Source organism: Ixodes scapularis, unplaced genomic scaffold (genome assembly GCF_016920785.2).
Source record: "Ixodes scapularis isolate PalLabHiFi unplaced genomic scaffold, ASM1692078v2 ptg000303l_1___fragment_1__unscaffolded, whole genome shotgun sequence".
Taxonomy (NCBI): domain Eukaryota; kingdom Metazoa; phylum Arthropoda; class Arachnida; order Ixodida; family Ixodidae; genus Ixodes; species Ixodes scapularis.
Genome location: NW_024609955.1, coordinates 707,809 through 730,605, shown reverse-complemented (window position 1 = coordinate 730,605; position 22,797 = coordinate 707,809). Strand labels below are relative to the sequence as shown.

Here is a 22,797-nt window from a genome sequence, read left to right as displayed (position 1 = left end):
CTAGTGGACCGCTGGTTCCTACACTAAACATTTTTTTTTCAGTCTCCGTGCGTCGAACCACGCACAAAAGTCCCTGGTCCCACTGCCATCCTTTTTTTTTCTCGTGGCAGCTCTGCCGGTTTCCAGTTCGAACTTTGCACGCGAACTGGGAGCGCATGCAACTTTGTTTAGTTGCGCCGGCCATCAACAGAGGGCAATACGTTCCACCCGTGGATTTCACCACCTCTGTTAGACTAGCAGCAGAGAAAAACGTCTTTTCACTTTTCTTTTCTTTCTTTTAGCAACATTTGTAGGTTTTTTGTTCGTAATCAAGCGCAGTTCGGCACTTTGGCGCAATAAACATGGTTTTTGGGTTTTTTTTTTTTTGTGCTTCGGCATGCAGCCCGGTGGATCGGATCTACGCTTTGGGGCTACGCAGGGCACCACTAGCTGGTTTTCACTACATGTAGTGGCGTAGTCTGCAGGACTAGTATAATCTAGTGCTCTAGGGAACTTTGTACCTTTTGAACAAGTTACTGTGGCCTGTACAGCACAGGCCACATTACTAGGCTCTCCCTCTCGGCCTCACAGCCTACACTTAAATACAAATACCCTGTGTCGCAAGCGGCTGGGGGAATAGTGCTTCATATTTTTTTTTCCTATTTATTTCAGCATGTCAGGGACTCATCCATCACCTAGCGTGTTAGCAAACCTTTGAGAGGCTGTATCCCTCAGAGGAGATTGTCTGCCACCTGTGCGACAAACGACTAACTTCTCGCATCTCTCTGGGGGGCACTACGAACATGTTCATAGTTGTCACTTCGTACGGAGGTGCTTCTATTGCCTCGCCAAAACGTACACCAAGAGCACCTCCATGTCGTCTCATTACACAAGGTGTCGGAAGAAACCATTAGTATCGCCCACTTCAACCGTAGTGACGAACGCCGACTCACACAGTGTGGCCAGCAACGAGCTTCCGCAGGCTTCCACTCCTTCCCCTGCAAGTCACACCGAGGAGAAGGAGCACCCAGAGTTCTCCCGGGACTCCAAGAGGGCAGACATGTCGATGCCCTTCACAACCAGCACCCCTGCTTTGCGTCTCCCACCAGCAGGTGACTGGACCACGGAGGACGTCAGGACTTTGGCGGTCCAAGAATTGTCGATGCCCGCCAAGATGAAGTTTACCAACAAAGAACTCGCCAAGGGGTACGCAGGGGTACCTTGGCAAACCATCAAGGGCATCAGGGGGCGGAAGTTGTACAGGGACTTGCTACAGCAAGAACAGCTGCGGAGCAGGTTACCTCGGCCGGACTCCAGGGTTCCTGCACATGGTGAGCCCCCCACTGCCACTCCAGGGGGACCACTGCCATCAGTGCAAGATTCCTCCGGCCTGCAGACGGACATACCCTCATCACCCCTCACCACGCCAAGACCACAGCGGTGAAGCGAGAAGTCCATACATCATTCTCCAACCCCGGTCACCCCCCGAGATATCCCCCCTACACCGGAGGCAAGGCCCTGGACAGAGAGGGACACTCATGCACTCGTGCTGTGCAAGCTCCAGGCTTCTCTGTGCATGCGTAGTGACGAAGAGCTCGCTGCATTGATGCCAAGAAGAACATGGCAGAGCGTCCGGGACTACCGTCTGATGCCCCAGTGCGCAGAGGCGATGCGCAGGGAGCTCGGCACGCGACGGGGAAAGGATGTCTCACCCTTACTCCGAACTTCATCCCTTTGTGGCCCCTCGCCAGACACCCCACCAACTGTCATCGTTCCTGGTCCCTTTGCTAAATCCATCATCGCAGAGGTCACACGTACATTGGCACCGCAAACTCTCTTCCACCAGCAGAGTTCAACGCGCGGTGGACCGTCTCGGAACTGACGGCACTGGCCAGGGCAGAGATCACCTGCAAGGACCACCCTCATATGAACCTTGCTTTTGCCAGGGTATTCACCACCCAGTCCTCACAGGGAATCACAGGGCAGCGAAATACACGCCATTACAAGGAGATCCTGGAGACCTTCAAGGCGGCGGCACACAAGCAGCCGGTTCCTATTCAACCGGTCCGCGTTCACGACGCCGGATCTGCCTGGGTGCGTCTGCAGCCCGCACCAGGAACCCCTGTCACCATCGCTCAAGGGTTGCTGGACCCCATCAAGATAGGAGAGGACCTGGGGAGAGGGGAGGCACCGAGGGCAGCAAGAAAAAGAAGCGTCGTCTAGCCAAGAACCGTAACCAGCGCCGTCACGAACGCTATGCAGAACATCAACGGCTGTACAGTCTGGGGCCTAAGGTGCTCGTCGACGAGTTGGGGCTGGACTGGGCTGACCCAGCAGTCCTCTTCTCGGAGCTCCACCGGGTCTACGACCTTCTCATGTCTACACCATCAAGACCGGTTGACGGGTTCATAACATCCGAACAAGTACTCAACGTAGAGGTGGAGCCGTTCACCGAAGGAGAGCTCTAAAGAGTGCTCAAGAACACCGACGCAAAGACTGCCCCTGGCCCGGACGGCCTTACCCTGAACGAGGTTTCCAGATTCCACCAGCCATTCTTGCCATCATTTTCACCAACTGGTTGGCCTTCGCTATGCTTCCCGAGGACCTCAAGGTGGCCAAGAGTTTTCATACCCAAGTCCCGCTCGGCCACTACTGGCGGAGACTTCAGGCCCATCACCATCTCATCCATCCTACTGCGCATCTACACAGGGGCGCTGCTCCGACGGTTCGCGCAAGGTCACGTCTTCCACGACCTCCAGGGTGGATTCGGCGACGACAGGAGAGCTTCATCCAACATCAGTCTTCAGGCCCTCATGAAGGCGAGGAAGCAGGCTCGACAGAGCTTCTACAGCCTGAGCCTCGATGCCTGCTGTGCCCCGTCTGCGGAGTGCCGGAACTGCACCACCCCATCCACCTGGCGGGCGCCTTGCACCAAGCTCGCGTCGCCGCGGACTGGGCTCGCCGAGCCGCACCACCTCCTGCTGCACCTCCGGCAGCTCCCCGCCCGTTGAAAGTCGCGGAGGCCATCCGGATGCTCCGCCGATTCCGCCCGGATCTGCTCCGCGACCCGGCCCACGAGGAGGCCATCTTAGACCTCGACCTCTAAGGGGGAGAGGTGTGGGGCGCTCGGCCCGCCACACGGCGGCCAAACCGGCGACTAGCGGGGGGGCGGCTCCCGGTGCCCATTGCATACGCACGGGCTTAAAAGGGGTGGCCAGTGCGGCCGACAGGAGTTGCTGTCCCGAGTCTTGGCCAGGTCGAGATCCAGGAGTCATGGTAATAAACCCCGCTTGACCCCAAGGAAAGAGTCGTCTGATTGATCACCTGCGGCGGACGGCGGAAGTCGAACGCTACAACACTCCAGAAATAGTGCCACAAAGAGTGCCGCAATGATTACGAGTATTTTACCTACTTTTCCTTCGTTCAGCACGTTCCAAATGGAAGTGTAGCTTTTCAACAATTATTTTTCACAATGGCATGTTCTTTAACAAAGGAAAGTGGTACACGCATTTATTATGGGCATATAACTGAAAATCAAAGCAGAATACTAATTATGGTCTTTATTTCCAAAAAGACAAGATACTCTGGGTGCCTTGCAAGACTAGGCAGGTAGACGGGTCCGTATGGAGGAGCGTTTGCCAGCCAGCCAGCCAGGGCAAACACTACAGCGTACCGAAAACACAAAATCGCTACATTGCGCGAATAAACTTTAAACATTAATTCATAGACGTTGCAACATCCATGAAACACATGCAGGCCGTGGTAATGAACCACTAAGGTTGAAACCAGCTACGCTTCGAACGGGCTCGCCGCCGGCAGAAGTGGTCCGGGATGGAACGCCAGTGCCACCTGATAGCTTCTACACAAAGTGCCTCACATGGAGGCCGCCGCTTTTTCCACTACCCGCCTTATTCTGGTTCGCTATAGCTCGTCTGCTCACTGTGCGATGACGTAAAGGCGGGCCCTGCAGAAATCACAGGCTTGAGGAGAGCGGAGGCCGGCGCAGCTTTGAAACCGGCTGCCGTGGCCCGTGTCTGCCCTCGGGCAGAGTGTCGGGGGCCTCCAGCCTTCTAGTTCACCATGGCTGACAGCCAGGAACGCGCAGATTCAGATTCCTCACCCCCTCGGGCTGCCAAGAGGACAGACTATTGGAGCTGGGAGATCCGCGGCATCTCTAGCATCGGAATCGTTGGGTGGGTGTCCGACTCCTCTCGGTTCTAGGCGCAAATGTTACGGGCATGGTGGAAATCGATATAAATAAAGCTCCCCGCCCCCCCCCCCCCCAACCTGCGTTCACGCCCCTTCACAGCGACAGTGTGTGGCTGCTAAGTGCAAAAGCATTAACCCACTTGGCACCCCCCCCCTCCGTACACGCCGCGTTGCGGCGTCCAGCTGACAACCCAAGCCCTGCTTTCCTTCATTGCACATCCGGAAAGGAAGTCTTATACCCTTTAGTTCAGCAAAATTTTGTTGGCAACATTTTTTTTTAAGTGTTAATCATAAAAAAGAAATGTAGTAAATATCGACAAAATAAAATGTTCAAGAAAAAAGAGAAAAAAAAGTAAGTCCACACTGCAGACCGAACCGGGGTCCGCTGCGTATGAGGCAGACACCTTGCCACTTAGCTACGCTACCGCTTCGGAAATTCGTTCTAACCATTCGTTTTATACGAGTTTCAAAACGTCGTGTGCATAGCAATTTCCAGTAAACGTGCACGCGCCCGTGCATATAATTTTACTCAATCAATGTATGCTCGAAGATCCGCCTGCCTCCAAGGGTGACGGACATGACGAGCGAACGGCACATTCAATGCCCATGTCCACATGCCCGAGGGCTCGAACCGTTGCGCTGACTGGGGTTTATTCAAGCCCTTCAGAGCTGTTCTTCAAGATGATTTGCTCAAAGTATCTCGGTAAGTGGCCAAAAACCACTGCAGAAAACACTGATGAGTAAGACTAGGCTGTCTTATCAAAACATTTTGTGGTCTTCGGACGAAGGCCGAGTGTTTCTTTTCTCGTGTTACTGTATCTAACTATTCTTTTATGTGCTTGCTTGAAAACCTGGTTGCGTCCCACCATTAGCTCTGAAGATAACTTTCCGCCCTATTTTGAAATTTTTTTCATCGCGATCGTGACTTTTTTTTGCGAGGTAGCATAGGAGGTGGTGTGATGATTGCAGTTGACAGGCGGTACAATTCAAAAAGACGCGAGGATTTAGAGGGGTCCCCTGAGTGTCTATCGGTTGAAATCGAGTGCACAAAGCGGGTGTTTTATTCGGATTGTTTTATCTCCCTCCTCAAACTACACCTCATCAGGTGTCTTGTAACATTGAGAATATAGTGAAAGAGTTGTATAGGTGCAACCTTTTGATAATGGGGGACTTTAACGCTCCAGGTATTAACTGGACAAATTTAAATGTTCACACTGACAACTTTTATTGCAAGCAGAAATGCAGCCGTCTACTGAACTTCGTATCGTTTTTAGATCTCAGACAGCACAATTATGCTCTTAAAGGGGTGCTCTTGCGATTTCTTTATGGTCCCCGATTGGCTTGAAATTTTGCTAAACTCGCCAAACAACATCGCCAAAATAGTATCCCAAATATTAGGTCAAAATAATTTTTTTTTCACGAAGTTATAGAATTTACAATTTTGGTCCTCACCGTGTTTCTCAAACTGAAAGTCTCTACTGGCAACAACGAAAAAGTGACGTCAGTTAAAGTGCAGGGGTTCACTCTTTGGACTGTAGAATTTGTTCCCAACTGATTCGAAGCAGTTTCATGGTGTCAAATGAATGCTTTGGATGCTCGCTCCAATCCCCGTGCTCCAGCACGGAACAAATGATTGGCATATTCTATTTTTTAGACTGCTCGCTCGACTGGCAAGCCTGCCCGCCACTGACGTCACGGCACTGAAAAGTGCGCGTATGTTTGAATGTTGGTTTTTGCACCATTTTCATTTGCCGCATTGGCAATAACTATTATGAATTTCGTGATACTAAATAGCATACCGGAAAGGGTAAAGGCCGGGGAGTCAGGAAATATAGTTAGTTGAGGCAGCTAAAAAAATCGCCAGAGTACCCCTTTAACAACCAGGAGAATTCTTTAGATTCATGTTTCTCTAGTATGGAACGCGTTTCCATCGTTCGGAGTCAATCCCCATTGGTCCCTGAAGATATATATCACCCTGCACTTGATGTAGTGTTCTCCCGCATTTCACCAGTTTACACTCCTCCTTCCTAAAGATGCCTTCCTCACACCTCGTATAGTAATTTCTCGGCAGGCGACTACATTTAAATGCACTATTATTTTACGGATGTCAACTGGGCATCTGTTCTTAAGCCTATCAATGTGAATGAGCAAGTCACTTGCCCCACGAGAATTGTTCTGGGGGCTATGGAGATATGCATTGCATTAAAGGGACACTGACACCCCCCCAAAAAAAAATTTAATTTTTTGCCAGGCGCTTCATTATGGTGTCGGAGGACTACCCAATTAATATTTTGCAACAGAGTAGCGTATTTTTTTAATAAAGCCAAAAGACGCAACTCCTCGAAACCGAAACCGAAACCCGACGGAGGTCGGAGAAGTGGAGAGAAGAGAGTGAGTGGCGGAAGTCACGTGGCTACACCCGACCGTGCGTTTTTTTTTTTTTTCTCCTCTCCGGTAGCAGACGACAGGACATGCAGCGTGCGATGGGGCGTGCGGGAACTGCTCGCCGTGCGATTGTTTTGCAGTTATGTTTGTTCCGCTCGTTGTTCTGTACTCCAAGATGAGTTGTTTTGTACATTGAGGAGTTGGAGATGAGTAGTGAGTGCCCGTGGTGAATTTCCATGATCGGCTCCGAAAAGAATACACCCAAGATGTTGCGTGACGAGCTGGCTCACATTTCCTGAATCCGAAAAAAAGTGGCATTGTGCGACAGAGTTTCCGAAAGATCAATGGGATCGGGACCAACGGCTGGCTGCAATTCCTGTAGAACATATACGGGCACCTCGGAAAGCGGACGTTACCTGATTTATATGCTCCTTGCATTTTGTGGAAAGTGATTACATTGAGCTCGCAGGTGTCAAAACGGAAATCCCATACCATTTAAATCAGCGAACTATCGTCCACAACATTAGTTTGTTTCTTCAGTGATGATTGTAAAAAAATATATATATATATGTAAACATCAGAAATTGTTTGAAGAAAAAAAAATAAAGTTTCACGGGGGATCGAACCCGGTCCTACCGCGTGTGAACCGGACGTCTTTCCCACTGAGCTACTGGGGCATCACTTTTCTGGTGGATCTCTTTCCTTAGTAACAATTCAGCCGGTAAACTGTAAGTTGGAAAGTTTGCTGTCGATTTTTCTCTAGCAAAAGCACTCCTGGGTCGAAGTCGGGATGCACCGCGCATTGGTGACATTCTCACGTAGTAAAGAAATCGTACGCGTGCATACTCAACTCGAAGTAGACACGTCGTGCTTGACGTTTGCGCGAGCGATGTCTTCAGCCACGAGAAGGGAGCGACGGCTCGGCGACGTTTTCGTGCAAATCGGCTTGGTGGCCGGGCGTGTCGTACGGGATGAATACCAATTCTTTTGATAAGTCCCATATTTCTCTTTTAACGGTAGACAGAATTCGCCGGTACCGCGAACGACAGTTCTGAAATAGAGGTCCCACGCCCGTCGTCCGCTGCCATCGCCGTCCCCGCGAGTCCCACGATACGCGAAACGACGAACACACAGAATGCTTCCGGTTGTCTGTGGAACTTTTTTTTTTTCAATCAACGTATTTACAGCTTTTTAGAAGCCACAAAAATGGGTTTCATATTTTTTTCTATTTTTAATAATGAGTGTGTGCCTTCAGCGACGCACGACTTTGATTAAATTTGGTGGTCGCATCGATACCTTAGAAAACGGCCCGTGACCGCGAAAAAGAGAGTGAGCGAGACTCGAACCGGCCAGTTCTTGATCGGCGGTTTTCGGGCGGAAAGAAACCGAATTTCGAGCCGCAAATTCTGTTCTGGGTAGTTGAGCTCTCATATGTCACGTACAACTAAAAACCTCGGCGAGCATAAATACCCTGTCAGTGTCCCTTTAAGAACGTCAAAAAATTCTCACTTTCCTAACTGGTTATCCTTAGAACTAAAATCTCTCTTGGTCAAAAAAGACTTCTTGCATAGAAAAAAAACAAAAAAAAACTCCCTCTCAAAGTGGGAAGCAGAATTAAGAGCGGTAGAAAACAATTCAACCGTTTAATTAACTGTGATCAAAAACTTCACCGCGAGTCTGTAGAATAGGATCTTGTGAAATATCCAAAGAGATTCTGGAGGTACGCTAGTAAGATCGGAGATAGCTTCCGAATTTCATGGAGGCGATGCGGTGAGTGTACGTAGTTGTTTACAGCTCATCTTGGTTTAGTCTATAAAAACAGCTCCGACTCGACGTCTCCTACGTTGTTTCATTTGACTGGGTTCGGCAACCTACTCAGTAGCATTCATGTCGATAAAGAATGTGTTGCGTTATGTATTAAGAAAATGAGAGCCACATTATCTGCTGGAGCGCCAGAATACCCTCAGAAATACTAAATCTTATCCATTTTGTGCACTGTACTTAATAACTTCCTGATGTCGGGGATATTTCCAGAAAAATGAAGAATAGCTGTTGTGGTTCCAATATTAAAGACAGAAAATAGAGCTGATGTCCTTAACTATAGACCTATCTCTCTCTTGTTCCTTCATTTTCCAAGCACTTTGAAATGGTCATACATCAATTCTCGTCTCTTAAGTTTCGCAACATAGCCATCCCTAACACACACGGTTTAATGTCCGGCCGGTCAACTGCTACAAACCTCGCAACATTAATGTCCACCCCTTCTCAGGTCGTTTGTAATAAAGGTCAGCTGGACGTTATCCGCTTTGACTTGAGCAAGGCCTTCGACATTGTTAACCACACTATTCTCTTAGCGAAGCGTTCCGCCTATGGAGTGTGTGGCTCACTTCTGGACTGGATTAAAGACCACCTGACAAAAAGAATCGCGTACATCCGGGTTAACAACATAGCCTCTTCATTCTACAGGGCTTCCTCTGAAATTTCTCAGGGATCTGTTTTAGGTCCCCTCGGGTTCTCTGCTTTCGTAAACAGCGCTTCCCCCCTGTTTTCTAAGCCTTTATTTCTGCAGTATTCAGATGACATAAAACTCTACAAACAAATATTTCGCAGTGATGATTGCATTGAGCTTCAAGAGGATGCATGTTCCTTTTAGAACTGGTGCTCGGTTAATGATATTTGTCTTAACCAATCGAAAACCATGGTTAAGACATTTTCACGGAAAACATTGAATACCATTTTCGCGTACAGCATCCGCAGTGAGTTCTTAACGCTTGTATTTGAGATGAGGGACCAGTGAGTTACGTTTGATTCAAGCTTACGATTCGGTGATCCCATAAAAACAGTTATGAACTCGTCTCTCAGCACATTAGCACCACATATATCATAACAAAAGAATTTAAAATTCCGTTTACGTTTCCGACACTGCACCATTCGTTCGCGAGATCACAACTTGGGTATGCCTCAGTTGCATTGAACAGCATTTCTAAAACTCCTTGGCACTCGACAAAGTTCAAAAGTTCATTTCCATCTTAGAACATCACTACGTTAAGAGTGGTCCACATAACTTCAATTATGAAACTGATTTTGAACTTGTGAACTTGCTGAGCCTGCATCAGTGCCGGGCTAAGGTAAACATGTTGCTCTATTCAGAGCTCTTCACGATTTTATTAACTCTCCCCGCCTTTTGTTAGAAGTGAGCCTTAGAGTGTCACGTGCGCTTACACGACATCAATCATTCTTTTATACCTCTCGTCATTGTAATCGATTAAGCCCTATTCTTAGATTGACCGAGTTCTACAACATGTACTCTGATGCACTCTATTTTTTGTTTGTGCTGCAGAACTTTTGGTTATTCTGTTTGCAGGCAGTTAATGCTTGAAAAGGGTTGATAAGTACTTGTGTGTCACTACAATATCATGTACTTGCATTTGTTTAGAATATGCAAGCTTTGTTGTAGCTTCTACGTTGTTCATCTGCTTGTTCTGACTTCTCCAACTGTCTTCTAATTTGCGACTTTCCTGATGTCACACTGGTATTAATATAGCAATACTAATATATTTAATATTAGAACACAGCTCTAAGGTGCCCGTTTCCATGTTTTGCGATATCAGCATAACCGCGCTAAATTTAGCGGGAAAACTGATGTCACGTGACCTTAACACCGATTCAATTCCCCGCTACATCTAGCGGAGCAATTGAATTTCTTCATAGGTGCAAGTTATTTTTCCTTGCTAAAGTTAGCAAGGAAACTGACTTGGAGGAGGACGGGAGAGGAGGGGATAGAGGAAGAGGGGCATACCCTCCCCTCCGTACCCTTCCCCCTCCTCCTCAAGAGCTGCACTCCAATTTTGCGTTAGAGATTCGTAAACATCTTATTTTTTTCAGTTGAATGTAAGACTGTACATGTCAGGACTCAGTACATTTAAGACTGGTGAACTCCATTCCACCATTGCCCTGGTGTTTCCATTTTAATTTCCTTTTTTTTTGTCTCACAAGTGTGCCAGAGCTAAGACTCAAGGGGTTGTTCCTGGACACTCAAACACTAATTGATTGATTGATTGTCATTGATTGCTTGTCAGCGATTGATTGATTTATTGACATACTGACTGTGCGTGGATGCTATCTCCGCAACGGTCTTTCTGCTCGGCACGGTGTCCAGCTAGCGGTGAGGTGGCTCATTCACCGAAAGTGGAACCAGCGGGGGGAGCAGGCGGCACTGCCCAGTCGAGGCCGGGGCCGTTCGCATCCGATTGCCTCCGACCTCGGCCGCGCAATGAGTATGCAAGAGCGCAGGAGCCAGTGGACTATTTTGTTGCACCGGCGCCCACAACCATTGACTGTTCCTGTCAGGGGTAAAGCTAGCTGACCAACTACAGTTGTTTCTTTTTTTGTTTTTTTGTTGGCTTTGTTTTTATTTGTGTTTCTCACAGGGGCACAACCAGCTGGCCCACCTCATTGTCTTTGGCTATTGTTTTTTTTATACATTCATTTTTGTATCGTGATGCAGCGTGACAAACTTCGGAATGTTCTGTGTGCTCCAAGGCCCTTTTGAGGAACGGCAGGATGATAAGGTGCGCCTTCTGCTTAGCCTCCTGCCACATCGGGAAGATGTGCTCGAGGATCACAGAAGGCTGAGGATGGGTGAGGCAAAGAGCCATTAATATCATTCTGCAGGGAAAACGACACCAGGAACACCGAATGTGACGCATGGCCGTCACAGCTCTCTTCCATTTTGAAAGAGCTCCTGATGATGAGGGCTAGCATATAGACTCGCTCCAGCAGCTTCCTTGAAAGTGGACATCCTTTTGGCATTAAGGCGCGTCGTCAAGCAGATGAAAGACAATCAGTGGAGTCCAGGCCTCAATGGAATTGTTTTCTGCCCAGTACAACACACTTTTGGCAGCGGTCACGGCTAATGACCAGGTCATTAACGAGGTCAGGGCTGAGGTGATGGAGCTGAGAGGCCATATGCATGAGCAGGCCAAAGAGATCTAGGCTCTCAAAGAAGAGCTTAACACCAACGAGCAGTATGGCCGCCTACCTAATCTGGAGATTCAATGCCTGCCTCAGTGACCTCAAGAACACCTTGGGGAAATCATTGCAGACATTGCGCGAAGAGCGGGCGTCTCAAATTTCCGGCCGTTCAGGTGCTTGCCATACACCGCCTCCCGAGTGGAAAAAGCGGACCCCACCAGTTTTGGTGAGGTTCCAACCGGTTGGCGGCAAGAAAAAGTGGATGACGGCTTGCGGTAGGTTGCACGCACTAAGCAAGTGGTCATCGCTGCAGCGTCTGTATTTCAATGGCAACCTCACTAGGCTCTACCGAGAGCTCTTCTGGATGGCCCATTCCCACGCCAGAGAAATGCACTTGAAGTTTGTGTAGGTAAGGGACGTCAATGTCTTTGCAAAGATGGACAAGAAAGGCCGTCCCATCTGAATTTACTGACACGCTGACCTGGAAGAAATAGTGTAACTTGATGACTTCGTCTCAGGGTTTTTTTTTAGGCTGACTATCGGATTTTTTGAGCCTTATGAGTAACTTGGCACTGGACGGCGGCATCATATATACTGTGGTACACGTAAATATTCGGATCATTAGAAAATATTGGGACCAGTTCTGTTTTTTTGATAAGAGGTGTCATCGCCAACGTTATTGTGTTTGTACTATCGGAGACCAACGCTCATGAGTGAGCAACTAAATGTTATCATCTGGATGGTTTTAGTAAGTTTTGTTTCACACGACAAAGCAGAAGAGGGGAAGGTACAGCCGTATTCATAAAAAAATAGGCGGCATGCAGAATGTCAGGATCACACACACACCCGAGACAATATACCCAAGGAGCAAGAGGCAATATCTATGAATCGAGACGAGAGCCACAGGCACATAAAAACATCGAGGAAGTTTTCCCTTTCCTCCGGCATCAGTCAGCGAAATGGTTCACCGTCTCCGATTTCCAGTGACGACTTTCCAATCACGTTTCAAGAGAGTCAGAACGATCCTGCAACGCCGGAGGCAGGCCCTCCAAACTCGCCTGCCACGCCGCTTAGTTGCACACGGGACCAAGACACGGGGGGCATTCCACCTCTTCTCAGAAGATCAACACAGATGCGCCAGCCACCTACGCGGCTGGGCATTTGAAAACTTGTTTTTTTTTTAAGGGGGATATTTTGCCGTTAGAGGCACTCGACTTCCACCAGATGGTGGAAGTCGAGTGCCTCTAACTTCCACCATCTTGAAATCGAATCGAAAGCTGCAGATCTATGTGGAGGGACAGTGGTTAAATGTAAAAGAAATGTGGGCTTCCTGCTTCAAGAGTGAGCTAACTGTTAGAACTAATACAGAAGCCCAAAACAAGATGCTCAAAGAGCACTACTTAAAATGCCACAGTGGACGAAAGAGCCTGATAAGTCTGCTGCAGATGATGAAGACATTTCTGAGTGACAGGGAGAAACATTTCTCAAAAGACAACTTGCACTTCTCCTCAGGCCACAGAGTTTATCACTAGTCTGTACCAACATTCCTGCACAACAGGCCACGTGCCGTGGTCAAGCACATAATGGCAAGTCTACATGCTGCCGGGGACATTGATGCGGACCACATAATCACAGATGAGCCTAGTGGCATATTTCATGTTCAAAGTGCTGCATCGGCAAATGCTTCTTACCTTGCACAGTTCACCACAACAAGCTGCAGTTGCCTTGATTTTCAGAAGACGAGACTGCCCTGCAAACACTTTGGTGCCATAATTTTGAATATCCAAGGTTGGTGCTTCGACAGGCTGCCTGCCTCTTATAGGAATGGTCCATTAATGAGCCTTGACAGCTTAACTGTCTCGGATCTTGCAGTAGCCACCCCATCGGAAAGGTGTGGACATCTTGCGGCTAATGTGAGTAAAGATTGCAGAGCCACAGACACCACACTCCCAGACTTGAAACATCGGGAAAAGTTGGGAATAAGAGTGCTGAAAGCAAAAGTCCCAGCTGAATTTGAAAGGGGAAAAAGCTTTTCCTACTACTGCACCAGCCAAGATAACCTGAGTGCTAGAACTGCTTAGAGAGTGCAGCTCCATGCTTCAAGAAGAGACACCATCTGTTGGCGGTCTGGGTCTGTGCGGCTCACCCACAAAGGGGCACTCCGGTCAGTGCAAAAGACAATCGGGCAACTGCAGCCTATCCAATGTTTCTGGGCTGAAACGACACTGCCCTCTTCATCAAGAGCATTGGCGTGCACGGGGACGTGTTTTGGAAAAGGCAGCCATACTACGGAAAGCATACAATGTTGCACCAACATGAGTAAAAATTCAAGATGGGGGAAAGGATTCCAAGATCTAAATTTTTTAAATAGAATTCGATTTTAACATGTTCCAAATTGTAATATAGTACATTCTGTGGGACGTGGTTGTCCGTGAATGTTCCCTTAGAACCACCTTCAACCCTCGCTTTGTTTGTGTCCGTTTGGTTTGAATGAATGATTGACATGTTTCCAATTTTTATGACACTATTATGTACTCCTAGTATTGTACACTTTCTAGTACTCTCATCACACTGCAGAAGTGTACAGTATCCTGTACGATCTTTTGGTCCAAACACAACATTCATGCTTTGTTTCACTTTACTCATACAGATTAGCACTAGAAAACAGATTTTACCATTTAAGTGGAGGCCCAACTGGCCCACACTAGCTCATTCCATTACGTAGTATCTTGGGTAAAAACTATTCAGGTGTGAAAAAAATACACAAAAATTTGGCAACTGCAGATTTGTGTAAGCTGTGTCAAATTCTCTACCTATGAAGACACCACCTGAAGTGCACCAGACGTGTTGATTATTCAGAGTTTCCTCACCTACCTATTTTTTTCCATAAATCATCAGAACTTTCTGTGGTGCCTCAGTGAAACATATGGGGTACACGTACATAGCATTGCAATTTCTTTAGCGATGCAATGACAAATTTTTTTTAATTTCGAGGTTTATTTTATACTAGGAAGTTTAACCAAATGAGAAACATAATGAACAACCATGCACTTGCATACAAGTACCAAACACAGTACTGTACAAACTTGATACACCTCCATATTTTGTGTAAATAAAAATTTGTTTCACGTGGAACACTGTTCACTGCAAAAAAACCTGTCAATAAGTGCAGTTCAAGCGTGCCTAACGACACCTTCCCTAGTTAAACTGGACTTTCCCTTTAGCGCAGCTCGTCCTCTCTTAAAACAACATAGTCATGCCCTACAATTACCGATAGCCCATAAGTGCAATAACGACAGATATCTTTGCAATTTCAAGATATGTTTATGTAAAGTAGAAACTTGAGATATTGAAATAAAGAATAACTAACCAATACTTCGTCTCATCCTAACATCAACTAGCCTGTGAGGTTACAAGCGCGAGCTCCTTGCATTGAATCATACTACCTCGGCTGCACGAGCGCACGTTCACCGGGAGTACCACAGCTACTCGTTCACGATTGTAGGCTTTGGAGTTAGTCCATCTCAGGATGAAAAGAAGTGTAGAAGAAAGTACATTCAAGTCGACACACTTGCGAGAGCAGCTGCTTAACCACACAACACAGATATAATAAATAATGTACAATGACACAAATCTCAATTGACTCCTGAGTGCAATGTGTTGCCTCTGCTACACTGTACTTGTACCACTTGTACGCCAAGAGGGGCGGTTACTGTGCAGCGCCAAAGAAAATGTGTTTCTGGAGCAATTTCTTGATTTTGTATGCGTCAACAAATATATACATTGTTAATGAGTGGAGACTTCAATATAGACCTGTCCACTGTATCTGCTTCGCAAACTCTATTTACCTCTATTCTCGAATCAAATGGTTTTAACAATATAATCGAATGTCTAACATTTGACCTCTTCATAACAAATAATGATAATGAACATGGGTATTCTGGCGTAATACTCAGTGATGTCAGCGACCCTTTCACCATTTTTTTTTCATTTATTAGAAAATTTCGCAGTAAAACATCAATACCACTACAGGAACCAATATTTGCTCAACAAATGAATGCCCAAAGATTGGACATGTCTTTTAATGCCATAGGTAATACTGACTGGAGCTTAGTATACATAAAGAAACAGCAGATGAAGCTCATAACATTTTCTTGTCTTCTTTAACTAGGATTCATGAAAATTGTTTTTCATATAACAAATAGGGAAAAGCAAAAAGTCGAGAACGCCATGGGTCACAACTGAACCAGTTCGTAAAATAAACATACCGTAAAAAAAATATTTTTAAAAAATTTATTAAAAACAGGGATCCAAGTCAATTATGTGATTATAAATCTTTCCGTAACAAACTGAATTCCGTACTGAAACATGCTAAATTGAATTACTACAGTTGAACCTCGATGTAACGAAGTCGGTAAAATTCGCAATTTACTTCGTTACAATGAAATTTCGCTAAATCGAAATTTGGCTTTAGCATGCGAAAAAAAATTCCGAAACATTTTACGGGTATGAAAACTCACCGAAAATGACATTTATTTAGGGGCGAAGTAGTCCGCGAGTTTTGCTTGCGCCTTGTCCGACAGTAGCAGCGGCGTCATACGGCGTTCGAGCGCCCAGAGCGCTTGCACGGCATCCTGCTGCCCATGCGACGCCGTGTACCTCCTCAGTACGTCCATTGCGTCGAGCACTTCCCGAGTGCTCGTAATCTCGGCAGTTTCTTCAGGATGGCGTCCAAAACGTTTGCTTTCTCATCCAAAGAAAGAACTTTACGTTTCCTTATGGCAGCAAGCACGTAAGTGAACCGCCCGGTTAAAAAATAAAGCTGTTTAGTTGAGGCAGTTTAGGCGGTGCCAATGTTTCGAACCTACACAGCACTCTTCACCGCACAGTTTACTTGCCCCCTTGCCACCCTTGCGCCCACAGTGATGCTTGCGCCGCTTGCGCCCACGCTCGCAAGACGATAATCGGTCTTTTCGGTCTTCTCCTAGATGGCACTGCCCGTGCGGTCGCGCTAGAGTTCCTGTATAGGCTCCCTACGGGAGCTATACAGGAACTCTAGGTCGCGCCATCACGTCGCTCCCCCGCTGAAGTTGGCTCCCGCGCTACCCGCGGTGCAGTGGAGTGGACTATGGTTATCAGTGAATGTCAGTGGTGATGCTGGTATGCCGTGTTAACTTTTTGCTCGGCATTTTCTGGCCAACCTCGCGGAATCCGCTTTGCCGCATGCCTCGCCGGTGCTACCGGCGCCGCATCCTCGGGCAGCCTGGGAACGTTGGAAGGCCTGTCCCCGTTAAGTAACCTATCAAGCGCTCGCGTTTGCGCATAATTTTTTTTTTTAACCACAATTTTTTTGCGAAGTTGTTTTTTAGAGTTGATTTATTTATTGCCTTCTATGGCAATGGCACTTCGTTATATAGAGACTAAAAATACATGGGGTCTATGGGCAAGAAATTATGAAAAATAAAATACTTCGTTAAATCGAAGATTTCGTTACATTGAAGTTCGTTATATCGAGGTTCGACTGTATAACAATCTGTTCAATAATACCGTAAGACAAAAGGGAGATATTTTATGGAAACTCAAATTTTATAAAACCAGTTGAAAAATGTTCTCGTTATAATGTTGAACTAGATGGAAGCAAACTGCCCGACTTACAGGTTGCTACCACTTTTAATGATTACTTCGTAAATTTGGTACAACCAGCAAATTATAGCATAGATCCGTCGGTAACATCGCGATATGTTCCTAATGAATCTACGTTTTTTCCTACTACAATAAGTGAAGTGATTAGCATGTTCCTAAATCTTAAAAACTGCTGATCCCAGAACATAAGTGGATTGCAAATTAAACCCATCAAATATGCCATTGATATATTTGCTCCTCCACTCACGTACATTTTTAACCTCGTTTTAACAACCAGTGTTTTTCCAAAAGTGCAAAAGGCAGAAGTAACGGAGCTGCACAAAGGTGGTGACAAAAACAACCTCACTAACTATAGGTCGATATCAATTTTACCGATACTGTCTAAGGGTCTTGAGAAAATAATTCATTCAAGACTAACCAACTTGCTTAGCCCTTAAAAGCCCAAAGGGAATATGCTTCCCACTTCGAAAAAGGCGCCATAAACAACTGATGCAAATTTTTTATTTTTTCTGTATTGTGGCGCCATCTAGCCACATGCCTAACAAACTACACAAAATTATTTTGAAGGTTTTCGGTGCATCCACTAGGCGGCGAGAATGGTTTTTTCCCGGCAAGGTGGCATGGCTTCGGCTCTTTGTGCTCGTACAATTCGCCGAAGAAACTTTAGCCTGAGGACGGCAAAAAACAACTTCTAAAGGTGCATATATTTAATTAATGTCTTTACGGCATCTCGTGCATCGATTTTAACCACTTATAAGCATGTTCATTGCGTTCATTAGATGCTGTAATGGTTTTTCCCGACCATAGGTGGTGGGAATATATTTCCCTATGGGCCTTTAGCAGAACATTATACCTGCGCTTGTTTCTCCACATATGTCGAAGTTCTTGTCAGTGGACGAGGCACTGGATGTCTTTTTCTCCCTGCCTGATGACCCAAATCAGTCAAGTGACAGCGAGGAAGAAGAAGACGGCGACGATGTTCCGTCGGGTGCGGTAACCCGTTCGGAAGTCCAGCCGAGTAGCACAGCGTCACAAGGAGCAGCACAGGTGAATGCGTATGATGTGCACTCAAGTGATGACGCCAGTGAGGATGAAGAGACTGCAAGTGAGTGGACAATACGTTCGCTTCCCCACCGAAGCAACATTCCCGATTATTGCTGCCAAACAACTGCAACTCCTAAGCTTCCTCCAACGCACACGCCAATAATGATCTTTGATGCCCTGTTCGGAGGTGCTTTGACCATACTCGTTGAGCAAACGAACATATACGCCAAAGAAACCAAAACGAAAGCTTGGCAGGATACCGCAGCTGAAGAAATGAAAGGATTCCTAGATATTCTCATCAGAATGGGCATTCTTCAACTTCAAAACAGACGGGACTACTGGTCCACGGACAGCGACCTCGGAGTGGCATCAGTTAGCCCAGTGATGCCAAGAGCACGACTTTTTCAGCTTCTTCGATCACTGCATGCCAACGACAACAAGACAGCGACTAGAAAAGGAGACGTCGGCCATGTCCCTTTGCACAAACTGCGACCTCTTATCACAGAGCTCTCCGAAACATTCAGAGCTAGCTACCAGCCATCTGCATACCACTCAATTGATGAGAGTATGATTCTGTTCAAAGGAAGGAAGTCATTCAAACAGTACATGCCCATGAAGCCTATCAAATGTGGGTTCAAAGTATGGGTGCTTGCTGATGCTACAACTGGCTCTATTAACCAGTTCGAAGTCTACACGGGCAAAGAGGGCGATGGCGGTGGGCTCGGCTACAGGGTAATCCAGAAATTCACTGAGGAACTTGTCGGGACGGAGTGTCTGGTAGTGTTCGACAACTTTTTTAGTTCACCCGAACTCATGCAAAACCTGTTTGACCACGGGATATATGCCGTGGGAACTGTCCGTGCACAAAGAAAAGGTCTTCCTGATGTTGTGAAGAACAAAAAGAAAATCAATGAAGGCGACCACAACTACAAGGTGAAGGGAAATGTTGCTGCGATCCAGTGGCAAGACAAGCGGCTAGCCAACGTAGTAACAACAGACCACGATGCTTCAGAGACGGTAACAGTGGAAAAGAAAAATAAGGACGCGTCAAAGAGAAGCATCAAGTGTCCACTAGCAATTGTGCAGTACACGGGGGTGGAACTCATGAAATGTACTTGGGAGCAGCCACGGGAGCAGCTGAAACAGCCGTTTTAGAGCATGTTGGGAGCAGCTAAAACTATATTCTGGAGAAGGCTAGGAGCAGCTCAGATCAGTTTGCATTGCACTTCAGCTTGTGTCTAAGATAAGCACGGGAACAATTTCAATTTTGCTGAGGAGCAGAGATGAACATCAGTGGTTAGGGACCCAGGCAGATGGGATAACAGTGTAATAGATGCGAAAACTTGAAACTTTGTGAGCCTTAATGAGAATCAAAAAGCTAGTACCTGATGTTTCTGAAGATAGCGTCCTTAATATTTTCTTAGTGGCTTTCGGCTGCTCAAAATGCAAACCAGCACTACTTATCGCACAACCCGCACGTGATTGACATAGTAATTATATGTGCGAACCACGTGACGAGCGTAAACAACGGACATGCAGTTGCACGGAGGAGCAGAGCAACGAATTTCGAGTTTATCCCATTGTGCAACTCGATATCGAAGCAGCAGGCTACGATTAACGAAGTTATCGTATTTGAAGCGATAAGCAGGAGCAAGGTTAAAGTACGCCGAGCAGATAAGTAGAGCTGCTGGCCGGCAAGGTAAGAGCTGCTGGCCGGAGAGGTTTCGGATCGGACCGCGTTTCAGTTCTATCGAATCACGATTTATCTTACGAGAATGCGGTTCCAACTCCTAAGGATGAAGTACTAAAAGGAATCTTTTGCTCATTTGCTTTCGACTGGATGGCGTCCGGATCCCGAGCCGCAGAGCCTCATGCAATCTGGTGCTTAACGACTCGACCTCACCTCGGCCGACTTGCCCTACCGCTTATGGTTGAAGAATAACAATCCAGTCGCAGGTCGTGTAGCGCTTAGAATCCGAGTTTTTTTCGCGCGCTTCCGACTCGGGATAGACAGGGGGAATAAACACAACAAAGGATTACAAGGCCGACCAGGCTAATCGCCCTCATTATTGCCAATCGAGTCGATAGAAACCGAAACTAAGACGAAATAAAGAGTTTTTTGGCGCACGTTTTGCGATTTGGCGCATAATGGCGCGAGGTATTGGCTGTGGCGCAGTTTCTGCAACATGGCGCAGGATGGCGCAGACACATGCGTCTGGCGCAAAATGGCGCAAATGGCGCAGCCGTTCCACGCCTGAGTACACGAAGCACATGCGGGGAGTAGACCGCTTTGATCAGCTGCGAGAGTATCACACCGTTACTCGTAAGTCAAGAAAATGGTGGATGCGAATCTTCTACTTTCTTCTGGACTGTGCTCTTGTGAATAACTTCATCCTTTACCAGCTGTCAGAGGGGGAGGCGAACCACCAGAGTTTTCTCCTAATACTTGCACGCCAGTTGGCCAACGGCTATAATGGAAGGAAAAGGTCAGCCACGACCGCTTTTCGACGCGTCTTGCAGCAAGCAAGTACCAACAAAAACCTTGGCGTGCCAGATGAGGTGCACCTGTCCAACGGGCCACATTACCCACAGGGCAAAGCAGCCTACAAGAGGTGTAGGTACTGCTCCACGGCCAAAAATGACAAAAGATCAAAGATCACATGCACAACTTGCAAAGTACACCTTTGTGTGGTGCCCTGTTTTGCCAAGTGTCACCAAGAGTATGTGTGGCACTGAAGGCCCAGAGGGAAGAATATTCCCATGCCCTAATTAATGGCTTTCAATTAGTATTTTCATACCTTTTATTATTTGTGCTTGTGCAGCAATAAACATTATTTCTAGCGAGTTTCATGTTCCTATCACTGATAGAAACATTATGGGCTTTTAAGAGTTAACAAACATAATATTCTATCTAACTCACAATTTGGTTTTCGTAAACACAGGTCGACAGAAACCACACTATTAACACAAAAAGAATGAATTGTTGAAGCATTTAAGAAGAAAGAACTCATACCTGGAATATTTATTGACCTTAATAAGGTGTTTGACGACATAAATCATGATATACTGCACCTTAAGCTTCACGCTTATGGTATTAGAGGAAGCGCAGCATTATTAATTCAATCTTATTTACAGCCTCGGTCTCAATCTGTTTGTATAAACTTTTCTTTATCTCCACTTGACACTATTACAACAGGTGTGACCCAGGGCAGCACATTAGGCCCTCTTCTCTTCATGCTTTACATTGACATTATCAACATAATGACATCAGCAAAAATAATAGCCTATGCCGATGATATGACTTCTTTTTACTGGTACTGACCCGACTGATATAGCTTCAGAAGCAAATAGCTCTTTTAGAAATTTGCAAAGATACATCATTGCAAACTGTCTGCAAATAAACCCTTATAAAACTAGAGCGATTTTCTATAGACCCAGAAACAAATTAACTTGTAGGCCAACATATCTTCATTTAGACAACCAGAAAATAGAAGTTGTAAGTGAAATGAAATCCTTGGGTGTTCATTTTACAGAACACCTCGCATGGGACTATCATACCATTAATCACATCCGTACAAAGCCGAATGGCTGGTAAATAAAAGGGCTGGTAATAATGCCGAATGCCGAACAAAGCCGAATGGCTGGTAAAAAATGGGCTGGTAAATAAACATAGATACAGCCTACCATGCAATATTAAGAAAATGTTATACAATGGCTCATTTTGTTCCTCACCTAACATATTCTAATCTCCATATGAGGTACAACTAATAAACATAACACACATATCCTCCTTCGTGCACAGAAAAAGTCAATTAGAATAATAGCAAATCTCGCATAGAATGAGAGAACTGCTTATTATTTGCAGCAGTTAAACATCCTAAATATATCTTTCCTATACAAACTAAGACTCACGTGCCTTTACAGATCTGCCCTACTCGCAAATAACACCTTCATAATTGAATTTTTTAATCTAAACAAGCATCTCACATGCCATAATACACGACATGCAGAACCATGGTTTGTGCCGACATCTCAAACAACATATGGACATGAATCAAAAAGGCACAATCTAGCTTACTTACTAAACAAATTGATTCAATATCACGTCATACTTGAGGTTGTCACCAAGCCCCACGTGATATCCCTGTTTATGACGCTCACTGACACTCACTAACAAAATCTCACGTCTTTTGTTGACTACTGCTCCAATTTTATTGTATGTGTGTAGTTTTGTATTTGTTATTTCATTTGGTTTGTAAATGAGTGATTAGGAAACATTGTCATCACTGCTCTCTCTGCCGTTTCAATCGGGGCAGGGACCTCGTCAAGTAGCTGAATGCAGCTTTTTGTCCTTGCCCCTCCGCTCCCTGGAGAGGAAATAAAAAGTATCATATATTTTTCAATACTCTTATGTGCATGTGTTTATTTTTAGGTTTAGAGTGGCTATGCTATGCTATGCTTGACTTTTTAACTGCAGGGTGGCATCACACAAGCACCTTATTTGCTTTGATGTGCCCGTTTTCTTAAAGAGAGCCGATGTCTGTGGTAATGAATTTATTAGTA

The 22,797-nt window shown here is 46.1% G+C and overlaps 1 long non-coding RNA gene across 2 annotated transcripts; it reads right to left on the bottom strand.

Annotated features, from left to right (window-relative positions):
- Positions 1 to 1,111: 1,111 nt before the first annotated feature.
- Positions 1,112 to 1,726, bottom strand: LOC121834034. Of its 2 annotated transcripts, none has more exons than XR_006077012.1 (3): positions 1,692 to 1,726; positions 1,281 to 1,369; positions 1,112 to 1,199 (listed from the first exon to the last, which is right to left on the bottom strand). It is a non-coding gene; the product is annotated as an uncharacterized LOC121834034 (long non-coding RNA). The 2 variants fall into 2 exon arrangements; XR_006077013.1 differs by lacking the exon at positions 1,692 to 1,726 and adding an exon at positions 1,440 to 1,459.
- Between the last annotated feature and the right edge of the window lie 21,071 nt (positions 1,727 to 22,797).